Source organism: Pelophylax lessonae (genome assembly GCF_965119305.1).
Source record: "Pelophylax lessonae genome assembly, chromosome: 2".
NCBI classification, from domain to species: domain Eukaryota; kingdom Metazoa; phylum Chordata; class Amphibia; order Anura; family Ranidae; genus Pelophylax; species Pelophylax lessonae.
This window is the reverse complement of record NC_138769.1, coordinates 324,036,739-324,053,829: the sequence shown is the minus strand read 5'-3', so window position 1 is coordinate 324,053,829 and position 17,091 is coordinate 324,036,739. Positions and strand designations below refer to the sequence as shown.

Here is a 17,091-nt window from a genome sequence, read left to right as displayed (position 1 = left end):
AATATATTCTAAGAGCTACATTAACACCAGGAAGGCTATCGGCAAGCCCTTTATCATGTAATAAAATTGCCTGTTGAGATAGAGCGAGATATGACCAGGGCTTGGCAAAGACTGCAAACTGGACAATTTCCTCCACGATCTCACACGACTGAAGTCTCGAGGAAAAATATGTTTATTTTGTTTTTTTTTTTTAATGGAAGTCTAGGGCTTTCTCCTGCTGGGGTCCCTTCTGGCAGGGGGGGCCCAGGACAATGGCCCCCCTTTGCCCCCTTATAAATCCAAAACTGCTAGCCAGGACTCGGAGAAGGGATCAGAAAGGCAGGTACATCACATCCACTCTCTGAACAACCCTGCAATTGCAAACTACAGCTCCTATGATTCCATGGAAATATATTTATCTTTACATTACAGTGTGTGTGGTCGTGATGGGCAGGACAGACCAGAGGTCTCCTGGCCCTTCCCTCAAAAAGCACAATGGAAGTGGATGGGTCCTGCTTACTAGATCGAGCAGCAGCGTGATCACATTCTGCTTGCACTAACACAGATCTAATGAGGGGAAGTTACAAGACCAATAGTCAGGGGAATAGCAGGGATTTTGCCCATTGGTTTTGTTGAAGTCAGGGTGACACAGCAGGAATAAACACTGATTCAATGGAGGATTTGGAGGAAGCAGAACACTTGTATGAAAAGAGCTAAATAATAACATAACTCTGTGGTACTTGTTTAGACTGTGATACAGGAGACTTTGGTTTTAACCTATAACCACATTAGGGTTCTAGCAAAACCTTACTGATCTGAGCATGCCTCTGACCTGGGAGCAGGAGCCATTCTTACCCGAAGAAGGGGGACTGTCACGGGAAACCTTTGCAGTTCCTTTAGGAGATCCAGAATTCGATCCTAAAAAAAAAAAAATAGTAAGGAATATGTAACAGTGTAATGTGGAAGTCAGAACAAAAACAATAAAAGCATAGAGATGTACAAGACTGCTGAGTCAAAAACCTGTAAGAATAGAGATACAGGCCCTAGGCATTGGCCTGTAAGTGACATTATAGTAAATATCATTCTGGTTGCATGGTTGTCTTTGAGTCAGTGACCCGATACAAAGTTTAGAAATTCATAGTGAAATTTAGAACAGAATTCTTCCTGGTTAGTGAAGGCAATCAGCATTTTCAATAGGAGGGGTCAACATGGGTAGCCTCCCTATGTTCTCAGTACAGGTTACCTTTAATTTCAGGTAAGACGCTGTGGAGGGATGACGTGCGCGCCCCGGAACTGACGTCGGGGCCGGTGCAGGCACAATGATTCCTGGGAGCGATGACGTTCAGCTCCCAGGAATCATTGCAAAGCCAGGAAGTGACGACAGGCCGTGGCTGCCGAGGGGAGGAAGAAGGAAGTAAGGTAAGTATATTTTCTTCTCTACGAGGTAAGTAAAAAAAAAAAAAAATGCGATTATCCATTTCTTTTTCAGGTGACCTGGAGCGAGAAGATGGAGGTAAGTATCATTTTAGGGTGGAACTCCACTTTAAAGTGCTTCAGATTTCTTTTATACCATGTGAATGCAGAGCCAAGGGAAGTCCTAGGCTCCTCCTTAGCTCTGACATGTCACATGACACAGCCGAGGGGGGACCTAGGAGGACTTCACTCATCCTAATGGGTGTTGCTCACTGCTCTGCCCGTTGCTTCCTGCAATGATGCGCACGCGCTGACGCATGGATGTGACTTGGCAGGGGCATTCCCTCCGCCAAGGGACGCTGCCACGTAATGCGTCTACGTGGACCCTAACATAGTACTATGTGGTCTTTGTAGCCCTGATGACGCAACTGGTGAAACGCATCGGCATTCGAAGACCCAACATATATAGTGCTCATCATTTGGTTACAATTTTCTATGCAACTGCTTTATAGGTTTTTTTTTTTTTTATATACAAATGGATGTGCTTGCACCTTTGTTTGATTTTTTAAGCTTGATATAAATAAAGTTTTAAATTTTATTAAATTTATGTATGCTCATTTTTCTGGTCTGATATTCTCTGTTTTTCTTTTTTACTTCCACAAAATTTGTAAACAAATTACAACTTCAAAAAACATGTGATGCCTCTTATTAAATACTTTGGACTTTCTACTTTCCAAAAAGAGAATATTTGTACTGTCCTGGCATTTTCAGGCCTCAAGAAATTCTTATGGAAAAACTATTTTTTATTCAACTGCTTCATTTTTTATACAAATAGATGCGCTAGCACCTTTGTTTGATTTTAAAGCTTGATATAAATAAACTTTTACATTTTATCAAATTTATGTATGCTCCTTTTTCTGGCCCCCACTGTTCGCCTGTTTTTCATCCATCCGTTGACAGATGAAAAACGGACATGAATGCATTCTTATGTTAAAACGGATGTAAATGGATGATCATCCATTTACATCCGTTTTCATCCGCTTCCGTAAACATCCAGTTAAAAAACAGGCGAAAGCCCTATTTTTCATCCGTTAAAAATGGATCGGATGAAAAACGGATGTAAAGGGACGAATGGTTAGTTTTTGCATGAAAAAATGGCCCTGGGACTCATGTAGTTAGTAAGCAGATGTAAAAAAAAAAGTAGCTGAACTGATCAAACTAACAGGCCTGCATGTGTGAAAGGGGCCAAACACCAAATTATATCAACTTTATTGTCTTGAACAGTCTACACCAATCCATCCCCCCTTCAATAACAATACAATATACAAAGTGTGCTATGTAAAGTCTATAAATCAGCCTGTGATATAATCTTCTCTCCACCATATACAGTATTTTTTAAAGTTCTCCCTAAGAATTATTGCACTTCTCAAACCAAAAAGCCACTTTGGTGTCTTTCCATTACATAGGCTTTTCTTCTGATTGTCATTTATAACAACATTCCACTTTTTCTACTCATGCCTGGTAAACTCAATGAGATTATCGGACAAACGATTGCCCGTTTTTTTTTTTTGCATGCTAATCTCATGTTGAAAATGAGGTTACTAAAGTTACAAAATTCTCATACAACAGCATAAAAAATTCAGAAGTGATGTATTGTTTTGCATTTTTGGATGATAACTGTACTGATTAAACTAAAATTGTACAATCTTGTATCGTACAAGAAAAAAATTGTGTTTGTCTCTTCGGATGATATCAGATGAACTGTCATGATCGGGTCTCGAAAGCTGTGTACTAACAATCAGATTATCGTACGATCGCTTCGAAAGTGGTATTTTTCGTATGATTTTCAGATCATGTGAACATGCCTTTACCCTCCTTTCCATTACAGAAAGGTAGTAGTGTTCCAACAAATCCATAATTCTTTTCTCCCTCTTATAAATGTCAACATGGTCTCATAATTGGTTCTATGGTGAATAATACAAATAAAAAAAAAACATTTTTGAAAACATATACTGTATATAAAATAACAAGGATTGACAGCCCTAACAGTTCATAAAACCAGCCACACATACACTCCACTTGGTGCATTTGGACATAAAAACGAATTTCTCAAATATTTATAAACCAAGCGCATATAAACTTGATTAAGGGCATTAGGATGTGCATGTACAATCTAATAATCCTAAGGCATTATTGCCTGGAGGTTCATTGGAGTTCAAAGCTCATGTTTATATGAATAGAGAAGGATAGGGAGGATGATGAGCAGCACTTTCATGAGATCATTACCCTGTGCAAAACTGACATAGTGTTACATCATGTCTATGGGTAGCTGAAACAAGTGTTGTGCTACATAGAGAAAGTACAGTATATACCTACTGAGCCTTTCTTCTGTAATAGGATGGGTAATCGGACAAATGATCAGACAAAGACTAAGGATGATCGAACTTTTGAAATGTTCGGTTCGACCAGAACACCCGAATTTTTCAAAAGTTCGGTTCGGATTTCAGAACCCCATTGAAATCAATGGGACACGAACTTCGGTAATCAAAAAACACCATTTTGAAGCCCTAAAACCCAATAAATGCCCCTAAAAAGTGCCTAGGGTTCTGGGTCATGCCCCATTAACTAATAATCACACAAAAAAAAGTTCTTAAAAATTGTCATTTTTGATAAAAAATTTCGTATCTGGGGGGTCTAAAATGTGTACATGTGAAGTTTCAGCTCTGTAGCATGTCCAGAACCATGAAAAAAAAAAGATAATTTTTCAGTAGAACAGGGATGTGGGTCGGGACCCTCCTTTAACTTTAACACCTATATTATCTTTTTTTCTGGTTCTGGACATGCTACAGAGCTGAAACTTCACAGGTACACCTTTTAGACCCCCCAGACACAAAATCACACAAAAAAAAAGTTCTTAAAAATTGTCATTTTTGATAAAAAAGCCAATTATTGAAAAAATTAAAAAAAAAAAAAAAAAAGAGATTTTTTGATTTTTACTTTGGATTTCAGATCTGGGGGGGTCTAAAAAGTGTACATGTGAAGTTTCAGCTCTGTAGCATGTCCAGAACCAGAAAAAAAAAAGATCGTTTGTATTAGAAAACTTTCTGACAGGGGGTTTGATTCGCTGCTGTAACACCTTGCCGGTTTAATCGAAGGCATTTTTTGGGATCTTTGCAGTCAGGAAAAACATCTGAATTTGTGTATAGTGGTACTGTGCACAAGTTCAGATGTTTTGCCTGCCTCCAAAACCCCCCAAAAAATGCCAGCAAAAACACACCTGGGCATTTTTTTTTTTTGACGCTAGCGTTTTTTTGGCATTTTTTTGGGTTCTTTTGAGGCAGGCAAAACATCTGAACATGTGTATAGGGGGTATATATACACATATATGTCTGAATATATACCCCTAGACATATATAGGTGTGATAGTAGCAGAAATATATTACTGTAAATGATTTCATTAGCGCAAGCATTTATTTCTGCTACTATCACACCTATATATGTCTAGGGGTATATATTCAGACATATATGTCTATATATACCCCCTATACACATGTTCAGATGTTTTGCCTGCCTCCAAAACCCCCCAAAAAATGCCAGCAAAAACACACCTGGGCATTTTTTTTTTGACGCTAGCGTTTTTTTGGCATTTTTTTGGGTTCTTTTGAGGCAGGCAAAACATCTGAACATGTGTATAGGGGGTATATATAGACATATATGTCTGAATATATACCCCTAGACATATATAGGTGTGGTAGTAGCAGAAATATATTACTGTAAATGATTTCATTAGCGCAAGCATTTATTTCTGCTACTATCACACCTATATATGTCTAGGGGTATATATTCAGACATATATGTCTATATATACCCCCTATACACATGTTCAGATGTTTTGCCTGCCTCCAAAAACCCCCAAAAATGCCAGCAAAAACACACCTGGGCATTTTTTTTTGACGCTAGCGTTTTTTTGGCATTTTTTTGGGTTCTTTTGAGGCAGGCAAAACATCTGAACATGTGTATAGGGGGTATATATAGACATATATGTCTGAATATATACCCCTAGACATATATAGGTGTGATAGTAGCAGAAATATATTCCTGTAAATGATTTCATTAGCGCAAGCATTTATTTCTGCTACTATCACACCTATATATGTCTAGGGGTATATATTCAGACATATATGTCTATATATACCCCCTATACACATGTTCAGATGTCATGTCTGACATCAAACATGTCCTCAAAAAAGCACTGGCAGTGGCAGCCCCTGCAGCATAAAAAATGCTTGGCTGGTGAGAAGCCATATTCCAGTTACGAAGCTATTCAGAGAAATGATCATTTCTCTATAGCGGTCACCCTGCTATGGAAGGGTTTTGTCACCCTGCCCTAGCAGTCACTGCCAGTTAACCCTACACTACACTACGGTCCCCTTACACTTAACACTTTCCCTACAGAAACTCAATTTTTGAAGCTAACTTAAGTGTAAAGGAGCACTCTAACTACACTAGATATCCCTTTCCTCACACTAAAAATAGCTAAATGACACTTTTAAAGTAAAATTAACAGAACTGCTTCCATTCTCTTCCATGTCCAGTATAACAATGCTAGGAATATGGCGGGGGCGATCTTATATACTGGGGGGCGTATTCACTAATGATTGGTCTAGGGACCCCCTAGTCACTCCAATCACATTCCTAGCATTCTCCTGCCCCCTCAATTGGCTTTTGCTAATGGTTCTGGTCCAATCACGGCTTTTAAAGCCCATTTCCTGAAGCATTGCATTTTGGGTGGTTCTGGTTGCCGAATTCCGAACTTTTTGGGCAAAAAGTTCTAAATTCGGCCGAACCTCGAACACCCAATGTTCGGGTCGAACCGATGGTGGACCCGAACCGTTCGATCATCCCTAACAAAGACTAATAACTCGTACACACTATAAGAAAATCGGGTAAACATTTTTGTCCGAGGAATGAACTTTTAATTTTCTGATAGTATTTTCTGATTCTGTACACAACTTTCGACAACCAATTCCGACCTTCTGAATGAAAATTTTCAAAGGGACAAACTCCAAAATATTTCTTGTTTGAGAAAAGAACAAACGATTTTCATTTAATGTGTACCCTGTTGGTAGGAGAAATATCAGATACAAAAGACTGCGCATGATCAGAAATAACAAATAACAAAAAATCCTCGGTTCCGACTTTCTGTAAAAAATCGAGAAAAAAACAGCTTGATTGCTCACCTCGTTTTCTTATAGTGTGTACGGGGCTTAATGTATAACTAAAGGCAAGACGTTTTATTTATTTTGGACAGAGGGGAGAGGGACTATTACTTTTAGTTTTATTTTACTGTCTGTGCCCCCCATTAAAGACGGAGGTGCTGCTGCAGCCTCTCTTTATGCCCTGATTTTCTCATTATATATTGTGTGCGCTCCTTGATCTGCTTATAATCAGCCTAACATATGGTACTGTATTGAAAAAGATTTTCTACCTTCTACTGAAGTAGCTCATAAATTATCCCCTGAGGAAACCGTTTTGGTGAAACATGTCGGGATTGCTACTCCATGAGAAGTTGAGAACAATACACATATTTTGCTAGATTATAGATTTTTTTACTGTATGTCTACTGTATGTCTTTCGATTTTCTGTTTTCTCATTTGAAATCAATTTAACAATAAATTTTGTATATTTTAATCATTTATCTGTTTATTGGCACCTGAAAAATTCCCAACCCAACTTTCTCTTCCTCCCCCAAATTTATGGGTGGTTGAGTTTTTCCTAGATGCAGGTGCTGTTTAGGTATTTTGACAGCCAGCATATAAATGGCCAAAACAGGAGTTTCATCCATCCTTGCTGTTAGCATTGATGGAGGAATCTATGAACAGAAGAAACCCATATGTGTTTGGCCAGTTTTAGTGTTTCCACTGAGCACCAATGCATTGTCAGTGTAAATTTTATTATTTATGCTTTTTATTATTGTGTCTACAGCTCACTGATCACAATTGAGACCTGAAAATTGTTCCAAATTCTTTCAATTGGTCCTCGTGCATATTGAGATTGAGAAAGGCTGCTCTATAGCAACAGAACGCCAAGCTGGGAATCACAGCTACTTGCAACTGTCCAACTAAACAGCATCCCTACAATAATGTCTGTGATAGCTCTAGTAACACATGTAAAGAGCTAAAGGCATCCAAGGCCCACTGCAACTGCAATACTCTAGTAGAAATTGGGGAGGTGTTCCTCAGAGTAGCTGGATCATTTGGAGAAGCTGCATGCTATTAGGCTCTGCACCAGTTGCCTGCATGCCAGTTCTGACAGTGGAGGGCCTCCCAGCTGATTCAAGATCACTTGCCCAGCTATCGCTTCCTCATCAGGTTTGGCCTTTCTGAGTTGCCGATGGAGGGAAATTGAGAAACATATCTTCCTGCACCTGCATCTGGGCTCAGACAAGTTTGCAGACTGTTCAAATTGATCTTGTGCAAAGCGTACAGTGGGTCTCCCAAAATGATATCTCTATAAAAAACCTCAGGGGCTGAGTCTCAGTTGCATCCTCCAGAACAAGGAACAACACATTTCTTTGTTGAGGGGCATTAGGGGATGGTGGTTTAGAGGGCTCCACAGAGGGAGCATGAACCTGGGCTTGGTGACCATTGGGCTGTGTAATGTTGTTAGGATCCTTGGCTTCTCCTGGGAGTCATGGGCAAAATGATGAAAGATTAGGAGGCAACCACTAGTAAACCTCTGGCAAAGACAAGTTTGCTCACTAACTTGTACAGGTTCCTCAAAAAAAAAAAAAACCTTTTGGGCCACAATGTGGGATTCTATGGGTTTGATGTGCATTCAGGAAATATATTTAGGGTTTTCTTGGGTTTCTTCTCACTGGCACACCTAGAAAAGGCTATTGTAGTAAAACTCCAGAGGCTTCTTCCATGGTGTTTGTAATTTTCCTTGCTGATGTGCATCTTTACTTTGGACTAGGATTATATCCCTAAATTGAAGTGGATCCTAAGGCCCCCTATTGTTGCTGCTTGACTATATACCACTTCTAAGCAATTAACTGTCTTGTCAAGAGAATTCTGGTCTTTCATTAGAAGGTGTAGAATTAACCTTCTCACTTACCCCTCCAAAGCATTAATGGTCAGCTCTGCCTGCTGAGCGGGTGAGGTTCCATATGAATGGATAACAAAACACAATCTCTTCGCCAATCCACCCAAGTCCTGACCTGGTCCTGTGTACATGGGTAATTGTTGCGGCAGGAATCCTGCCAAGAATAAGTATGTCATTATTGCAGGGGCAATAAGTTGTCTACCTCCCTCTGGAGTACTACCCACCATTCCAAACACAATTGTCTGACACTGGTAATCCTGTTCATGATGCCAAGTATAACAGGATAGGTATTCAGCTGAATGATCAGGAAGAGAGTAACTTTATTAGTTTACTATACAGACGTATAGTATAGTTAGAAACCTAAATGCAAAACAGGGTCAGAATGGCAAAGTGCATGTAGATTGTAAAAATGGAAAAAACATGAAATCTTTACAGCAACATCCCTGTGGCTCATTCTGGTTAATGGGGCTGCATACAGTCTCAATAAGACTCTATATCAACAGAGAGTCAAGTTGAGAATCACTACAGCACAGAACACAGTTACTTGTGATAACCCTAAACAGTGTTCCTTACAGTTAAGTCCAAGGTAGTTCTGGTAATACAGGTTAGCATCTATGGAGATCTAAAGCCTGAGGAAAAAGTGCCACCCCACTTGCAACTGCCCACACAATATTTATAATAGTAGAGCTGCTCCCACATGGCTTCAGATCCCTTGCCCAGCTACCTCTACCTAATCATGCATGGCCTCTCTGACCTCCTAAAGGATTAAAACGTATCTTCCCTGAGTGTGTCCAGAACCCATGGAATTGTGGGAAAAGGAGTAAAAGTGGCCGTGTCTGCATTCAGGCATTTTCAGTAAAATGGCCCTCCACTACACTCCTATGTTATCTAGGATTGTTGGAAACAATAACATGTCAAGCAGTGACTTTTGGCCCAAATCAAAAGGTATCAAAATATCTTTCCCCTCTCACATGTGCGGTGGATGATTTCTGGTGCCCAGAAAAAATTGTAATAGCCATTCCCTGTTGCTTATTCTGCAAAGATTTACTTTACTCATCAATGGGATCAAGTGCATTAAAAAAAATTGATAGTTAAGCGTTTATCAACAGGAAATGACGCAGCACCTGGAATGCATACAAATATGGGTTTTTTTCATTTTTCAATCGTTTTTATTGGGTTTTTCCAAATCGAGCAACAACAAGTAAAACAGAACAGATCTTAAACAGTACAAACAACAAAGGGGGTTGCAGGGCATAGAAAACTCATTAGATTAGGATCAAATCAAAGAAAGTACAACAGTACACATTCAACAAGGCTAGCCATGAAGACCGTTCCCATCATCATAATGATCCGTGAAGCCCAGAGTGCCCGGCCACCAACTTGGCGATTGCCGCCCAGGCGCCCCGGAAGAGTGCGTGCCACTCCCCTCCCCCCCCACACCTGACTTCAATCACCTTAGGGTAAGAGGTTGAGCGCCACATAAAGAACTACAGCGGGGTTCAACGACCCCTAACCCTGTCCTGGCTAAAAAACAATAGGGAGAAAATATAAAGAAAATAGGAGAGAAAAGTAGTAGAGAAAGGAGAGCATCAGAAAGAAAGAGAGAGAAAAGAGGCAGAAGTCCAAGAGTGAGCGGGTCATTGCAAATGCAGCTATGCTAAGGGGGCTCAGGCGAACACAGACTACAAAGGAGCTGATAGATATTGGATCCAAGGTTCCAACGTTTTGTCGAATTGAGGTCGTCTATCCAGAAGGGTGGCCGACAGGCGTTCATTGAGCATAATCCAGGTTACTGTAGCTTACGTTTTACAAGCAAGTATGGTTTTTTTAAGTGTCTTGTATAGGGTTGAGCGGACACCTAGATGTCCGTGTTCGACGGGTTCGGCCGAACTTTAAAAAAAAGTCCGGGTCCGTGTCCCGGACTTTTACCGAACTTTTCCCGGACACCGAACCCCATTGAAGTCAATGGGGACCCGAACTTTAAGGCACTAAAATGGCTCTAAAACACCAAAGGAAAGGGCTAGAGTGCTGCAAATGGCAGCAAAACGTAATTAAGAGCATGGCAAGTGCTCTGCAAACAAATGTGGATAGGGAAATAACTTAAAACAACAAAAAAAACCAGAAAAATAAAACAATGTTCTTCTTCATCTCTGAAGGACGAGGCCCATATGGAGTAGGAGGGAGGTTGAGGTGGTGGTGGATGTGGCGGTGACATAGGCGTGCGCACAGGGTGTGCTGGGTGTGCCTGGGCACACCCTAATCACCTAGGGCACATAGCATTGCCAGTGAGGAGATGGGAAAGATCTCCCTGGGACCTGCTCTGCTCTATTTCTCCTTGCCTACAGGTACATGGCCCCGATACATTACTCTCCCTGCTGGCAAACACATGCATGTGTATTTCAACTTTGGGGTGCACACCTTAATGCAATAGGCTGCGCACACCTATGGGCGGTGTAGGTGGAAGCGGCGGTGGAGGAGGACCAGGGCCGGATTAACAGCATCATGGGCTTGGTGCTGAGGATTTTGAAGGGCCTTAAGGGCCGTGCCTTGCCATGCACCCAGAGGAGGAAGGGTGCAGCCATGCATGCCTAATTCAACATGGGATGCTGTCTCTGAAGCCCATAAACACATCCATGCATCGCCAACTGTCCCTCCTTGTCCGGCCTTCACGCTGTGTGGGGAGGTTCTGAGGGTGCTGCCTGGGGAAGCGAGCATAGAAGCCAGACTTCTGTGTTTACAAGTGACAGAAGAGCGGTAACAGTGAATATGGCCAACCCGGGGCCTATATAAAAGGTAGGGGCCTGGAGCTGCAGCTCCAATAGCCCCTACATTAATCTGGCCCTGAGGAGGAGGACGAGGTAGCCAACACTGCTTCTTTTCAAAAATTTTAAATGAGGGTACACCCCAAAAGAGTGAGAAAGAGCAAAAATGGAACAATGGGTGGGTAAGGTCGGTATCCATTGCTATTCTGCATAAGGTACGGAAAAGTCCCGTGGGATCCATGCCTGGTTCATTTTAATGAACGTGAGCTTGTCCACATTGTCTCTGGACAGGCGGCTGCGCTTGTCTGTTATAACGCCCCCAGCCGTGCTAAATACCCGTTCAGATAATACACTGGCTGCAGGGCACGCCAGCACCTCCAAGGCGTAAAGGGCAAGCTCAGGCCATGTGCCCAATTTGGAGACCCAGAAGTTGAAGGGGGCAGACCCGTCATTCACTACATGTAGGCGTGTGCACACATACTGCTCCACCATGTTGGTAAAATGCTGCCTCCTGCTAAGACGTTCCATCTGAGCTGCTGGTGCTGCTGTTTGTTGTGGCGTGCTGACAAAGCTTTTCCACATTTCGGCCATGCTAACCCTGCCTTCTGAGGTGCTGGCGGTGCCCTGGTTGCGTTGGCGACCTCCTCCTCCTCCTCCTCTGCCTTGTGCTTCCACTGTGGCCCCGCTGTCAGATGGGAATGCCAGCAGCATGGCGTCTACCAGCGTGCGCTTGTACTCGCGCATCTTGCGATCGCGCTCCAGTGAGTGAATTAAGGACGGTACGTTGTCCTTGTAACGGGGATCCAGCAGCGTGGCCACCCAGTAATCAGCACAAGTTAGAATGTGGGCAACTCGGCGGTCGTTGTGGAGACACTGCAGCATGTAATCGCTCATGTGTGCCAGGCTGCCCAGAGGCAACGAAAGGCTGTCCTCTGTGGGAGGTGTATCGTCCGTGTCCTCTGTATCCCCCCAGCCACGCACCAGTGATGGCCATGAGCTGGCCTGGGTGCCACCCTGCTGTGAACATGGTTCCATCTCCTCCTCCAGCTCCTCCTCCTCCTCATCCTCCTCATCCTCCAGAACTGTGCCCCTGCTGGACAATTGCGTCCCTGGCGTTTGCGTGTGCAGGAACCCACCCTCGGAGCCCCTTGCGAATGACTGCCCTGAAAGCCTTGGAAATGTTACCTCTTCATCCTCCTCCTCCTCCTCATCCTGTGCCACATCCTCTTCCATCATCGCCCGAATTGTTTTTTCAAGGAGGCATAGAAGTGGGATAGTTAAGCTGAGAACGGCGTCATTGCCACTGGCCATGTTGGTGGAGTACTCAAAACAGCGCAACAAGGCACACAGGTCTCGCATGGAGGCCCAGTTAAATTAAATAGCGGAATAGAAAATATGATCCAAAAAAAGTGTATGTATATCACACGTACACAACCACACTAGGCCCCAATTACTATTGTTTGTACCCCTAAAAGGCTAGATGAGGAGTAGGGGGAGTATGGAACAGGCAGCACCCTCAAACCTTCAGAAGTATGAGATGAACCCCAACAACTTGGAAAGGTGGATCTCTCTCACACGTACCAACACAGACTATCCCCCAATTTAACTGATCCCCAAAGGTTTTTGATTAAATAGCGGAATAGAAAATATGATCCAAAAAAAGTGTATGTATATCACACGTACACAACCACACTAGGCCCCAATTACTATTGTTTGTACCCCTAAAAGGCTAGGAGTAGGGGGAGTATGGAACAGGCAGCACCCTCAAACCTTCAGAAGTATGAGATGAACCCCAACAACTTGGAAAGGTGGATCTCTCTCACACGTACCAACACAGACTATCCCCCAATTTAACTGATCCCCAAAGGTTTTTGATTAAATAGCGGAATAGAAAATATGATCCAAAAAAAGTGTATGTATATCACACGTACACAACCACACTAGGCCCCAATTACTATTGTTTGTACCCCTAAAAGGCTAGATGAGGAGTAGGGGGGGTATGGAACAGGCAGCACCCTCAAACCTTCAGAAGTATGAGATGAACCCCAACAACTTGGAAAGGTGGATCTCTCTCACACGTACCAACACAGACTATCCCCCAATTTAACTGATCCCCAAAGGTTTTTGATTAAATAGCGGAATAGAAAATATGATCCAAAAAAAGTGTATGTATATCACACGTACACAACCACACTAGGCCCCAATTACTATTGTTTGTACCCCTAAAAGGCTAGGAGTAGGGGGAGTATGGAACAGGCAGCACCCTCAAACCTTCAGAAGTATGAGATGAACCCCAACAACTTGGAAAGGTGGATCTCTCTCACACGTACCAACACAGACTATCCCCCTATTTAACTGATCCCCAAAGGTTTTTGATTAAATAGCGGAATAGAAAATATGATCCAAAAAAAGTGTATGTATATCACACGTACACAACCACACTAGGCCCCAATTACTATTGTTTGTACCCCTAAAAGGCTAGATGAGGAGTAGGGGGGGTATGGAACAGGCAGCACCCTCAAATCTTCAGAAGTATGAGATGAACCCCAAAAACTTGGAAAGGTGGATCTCTCTCACACGTACCAACACAGACTATCCCCCAATTTAACTGATCCCCAAAGGTTTTTGATTAAATAGCGGAATAGAAAATATGATCCAAAAAAAGTGTATGTATATCACACGTACACAACCACACTAGGCCCCAATTACTATTGTTTGTACCCCTAAAAGGCTAGATGAGGAGTAGGGGGAGTATGGAACAGGCAGCACCCTCAAACCTTCAGAAGTATGAGATGAACCCCAACAACTTGGAAAGGTGGATCTCTCTCACACGTACCAACACAGACTATCCCCCAATTTAACTGATCCCCAAAGGTTTTTGATTAAATAGCGGAATAGAAAATATGATCCAAAAAAAGTGTATGTATATCACACGTACACAACCACACTAGGCCCCAATTACTATTGTTTGTACCCCTAAAAGGCTAGATGAGGAGTAGGGGGGGTATGGAACAGGCAGCACCCTCAAATCTTCAGAAGTATGAGATGAACCCCAAAAACTTGGAAAGGTGGATCTCTCTCACACGTACCAACACAGACTATCCCCCAATTTAACTGATCCCCAAAGGTTTTTGATTAAATAGCGGAATAGAAAATATGATCCAAAAAAAGTGTATGTATATCACACGTACACAACCACACTAGGCCCCAATTACTATTGTTTGTACCCCTAAAAGGCTAGATGAGGAGTAGGGGGAGTATGGAACAGGCAGCACCCTCAAACCTTCAGAAGTATGAGATGAACCCCAACAACTTGGAAAGGTGGATCTCTCTCACACGTACCAACACAGACTATCCCCCAATTTAACTGATCCCCAAAGGTTTTTGATTAAATAGCGGAATAGAAAATATGATCCAAAAAAAGTGTATGTATATCACACGTACACAACCACACTAGGCCCCAATTACTATTGTTTGTACCCCTAAAAGGCTAGATGAGGAGTAGGGGGGGTATGGAACAGGCAGCACCCTCAAATCTTCAGAAGTATGAGATGAACCCCAAAAACTTGGAAAGGTGGATCTCTCTCACACGTACCAACACAGACTATCCCCCAATTTAACTGATCCCCAAAGGTTTTTGATTAAATAGCGGAATAGAAAATATGATCCAAAAAAAGTGTATGTATATCACACGTACACAACCACACTAGGCCCCAATTACTATTGTTTGTACCCCTAAAAGGCTAGATGAGGAGTAGGGGGAGTATGGAACAGGCAGCACCCTCAAACCTTCAGAAGTATGAGATGAACCCCAACAACTTGGAAAGGTGGATCTCTCTCACACGTACCAACACAGACTATCCCCCAATTTAACTGATCCCCAAAGGTTTTTGATTAAATAGCGGAATAGAAAATATGATCCAAAAAAAGTGTATGTATATCACACGTACACAACCACACTGGGCCCCAATTACTATTGTTTGTACCCCTAAAAGGCTAGATGAGGAGTAGGGGGAGTATGGAACAGGCAGCACCCTCAAACCTTCAGAAGTATGAGATGAACCCCAACAACTTGGAAAGGTGGATCTCTCTCACACGTACCAACACAGACTATCCCCCAATTTAACTGATCCCCAAAGGTTTTTGATTAAATAGCGGAATAGAAAATATGATCCAAAAAAAGTGTATGTATATCACACGTACACAACCACACTAGGCCCCAATTACTATTGTTTGTACCCCTAAAAGGCTAGATGAGGAGTAGGGGGGGTATGGAACAGGCAGCACCCTCAAACCTTCAGAAGTATGAGATGAACCCCAACAACTTGGAAAGGTGGATCTCTCTCACACGTACCAACACAGACTATCCCCCAATTTAACTGATCCCCAAAGGTTTTTGATTAAATAGCGGAATAGAAAATATGATCCAAAAAAAGTGTATGTATATCACACGTACACAACCACACTAGGCCCCAATTACTATTGTTTGTACCCCTAAAAGGCTAGATGAGGAGTAGGGGGAGTATGGAACAGGCAGCACCCTCAAACCTTCAGAAGTATGAGATGAACCCCAACAACTTGGAAAGGTGGATCTCTCTCACACGTACCAACACAGACTATCCCCCAATTTAACTGATCCCCAAAGGTTTTTGATTAAATAGCGGAATAGAAAATATGATCCAAAAAAAGTGTATGTATATCACACGTACACAACCACACTAGGCCCCAATTACTATTGTTTGTACCCCTAAAAGGCTAGATGAGGAGTAGGGGGGGTATGGAACAGGCAGCACCCTCAAATCTTCAGAAGTATGAGATGAACCCCAAAAACTTGGAAAGGTGGATCTCTCTCACACGTACCAACACAGACTATCCCCCAATTTAACTGATCCCCAAAGGTTTTTGATTAAATAGCGGAATAGAAAATATGATCCAAAAAAAGTGTATGTATATCACACGTACACAACCACACTAGGCCCCAATTACTATTGTTTGTACCCCTAAAAGGCTAGATGAGGAGTAGGGGGAGTATGGAACAGGCAGCACCCTCAAATCTTCAGAAGTATGAGATTGTGTTCACTGTACCCCACAAAGATTGAGTTCACTGCACCCCACAATGATTGTGTTCACTGCACCCCACAAAGATTGTGTTCACTGCACCTCACAAAGATTGTGTTCACTGTACCCCCCAAAGATTGTGTTCACTGCACCCCACAAAGATTCTGTTCACTGTACCCCACAAAGATTGTGTTCACTGCACCCCAAAAAGATTGTGTTCACTGTACCCCCCCAAAGATTGTGTTCACTGCACCCCACAAAGATTCTGTTCACTGCACCCCACAAAGGATTTTGTTCACTGCACCCCAAAAAGATTGTGTTCACTGCACCCCAAAAAGGATTTTGATCACTGCACCCCAAAAAGGATGTTGTTCACTGCACCCCAAAAATGATTTTGTTCACTCCACCCCAAAAAGATTGTGTTCACTGCACCCCACAAAGATTGTGTTCACTGCACCCCAAAAAGATTGTGTTCACTGTACCCCCCAAAGATTGTGTTCACTGCACCCCACAAAGATTCTGTTCACTGTACCCCACAAAGATTGTGTTCACTGCACCCCAAAAAGATTGTGTTCACTGCACCCCAAAAAGGATGTTGTTCACTGCACCCCAAAAAGGATGTTGTTCACTCCACCCCAAAAAGATTGTGTTCACTGCACCCCACAAAGATTGTGTTCACTGCACCCCAAAAAGATTGTGTTCACTGCACCCCAAAAATGATTTTGTTCACTGCACCCCAAAAAGGATTTTGTTCACTGCACCCCAAAAAGGATGT

General features: G+C 42.5%; 1 long non-coding RNA gene and 1 pseudogene across 2 annotated transcripts in view; one reads left to right on the top strand and one right to left on the bottom strand.

The window, feature by feature from the left end:
- LOC309546218 overlaps positions 1-17,091 on the top strand; it is a 1,099,142-nt gene that overhangs the window by 656,337 nt on the left and 425,714 nt on the right. The gene's annotated exons all lie outside the window — the stretch shown is intronic.
- Positions 1-17,091, bottom strand: part of LOC309546217 (transcription elongation factor A protein 3-like) — a 128,659-nt pseudogene that overhangs the window by 63,718 nt on the left and 47,850 nt on the right. The window contains exon 2 of the transcript XR_014226161.1: positions 835-897. The product of XR_014226161.1 is annotated as a transcription elongation factor A protein 3-like (transcript). The remainder of the gene's footprint in view (positions 1-834; positions 898-17,091) is intronic.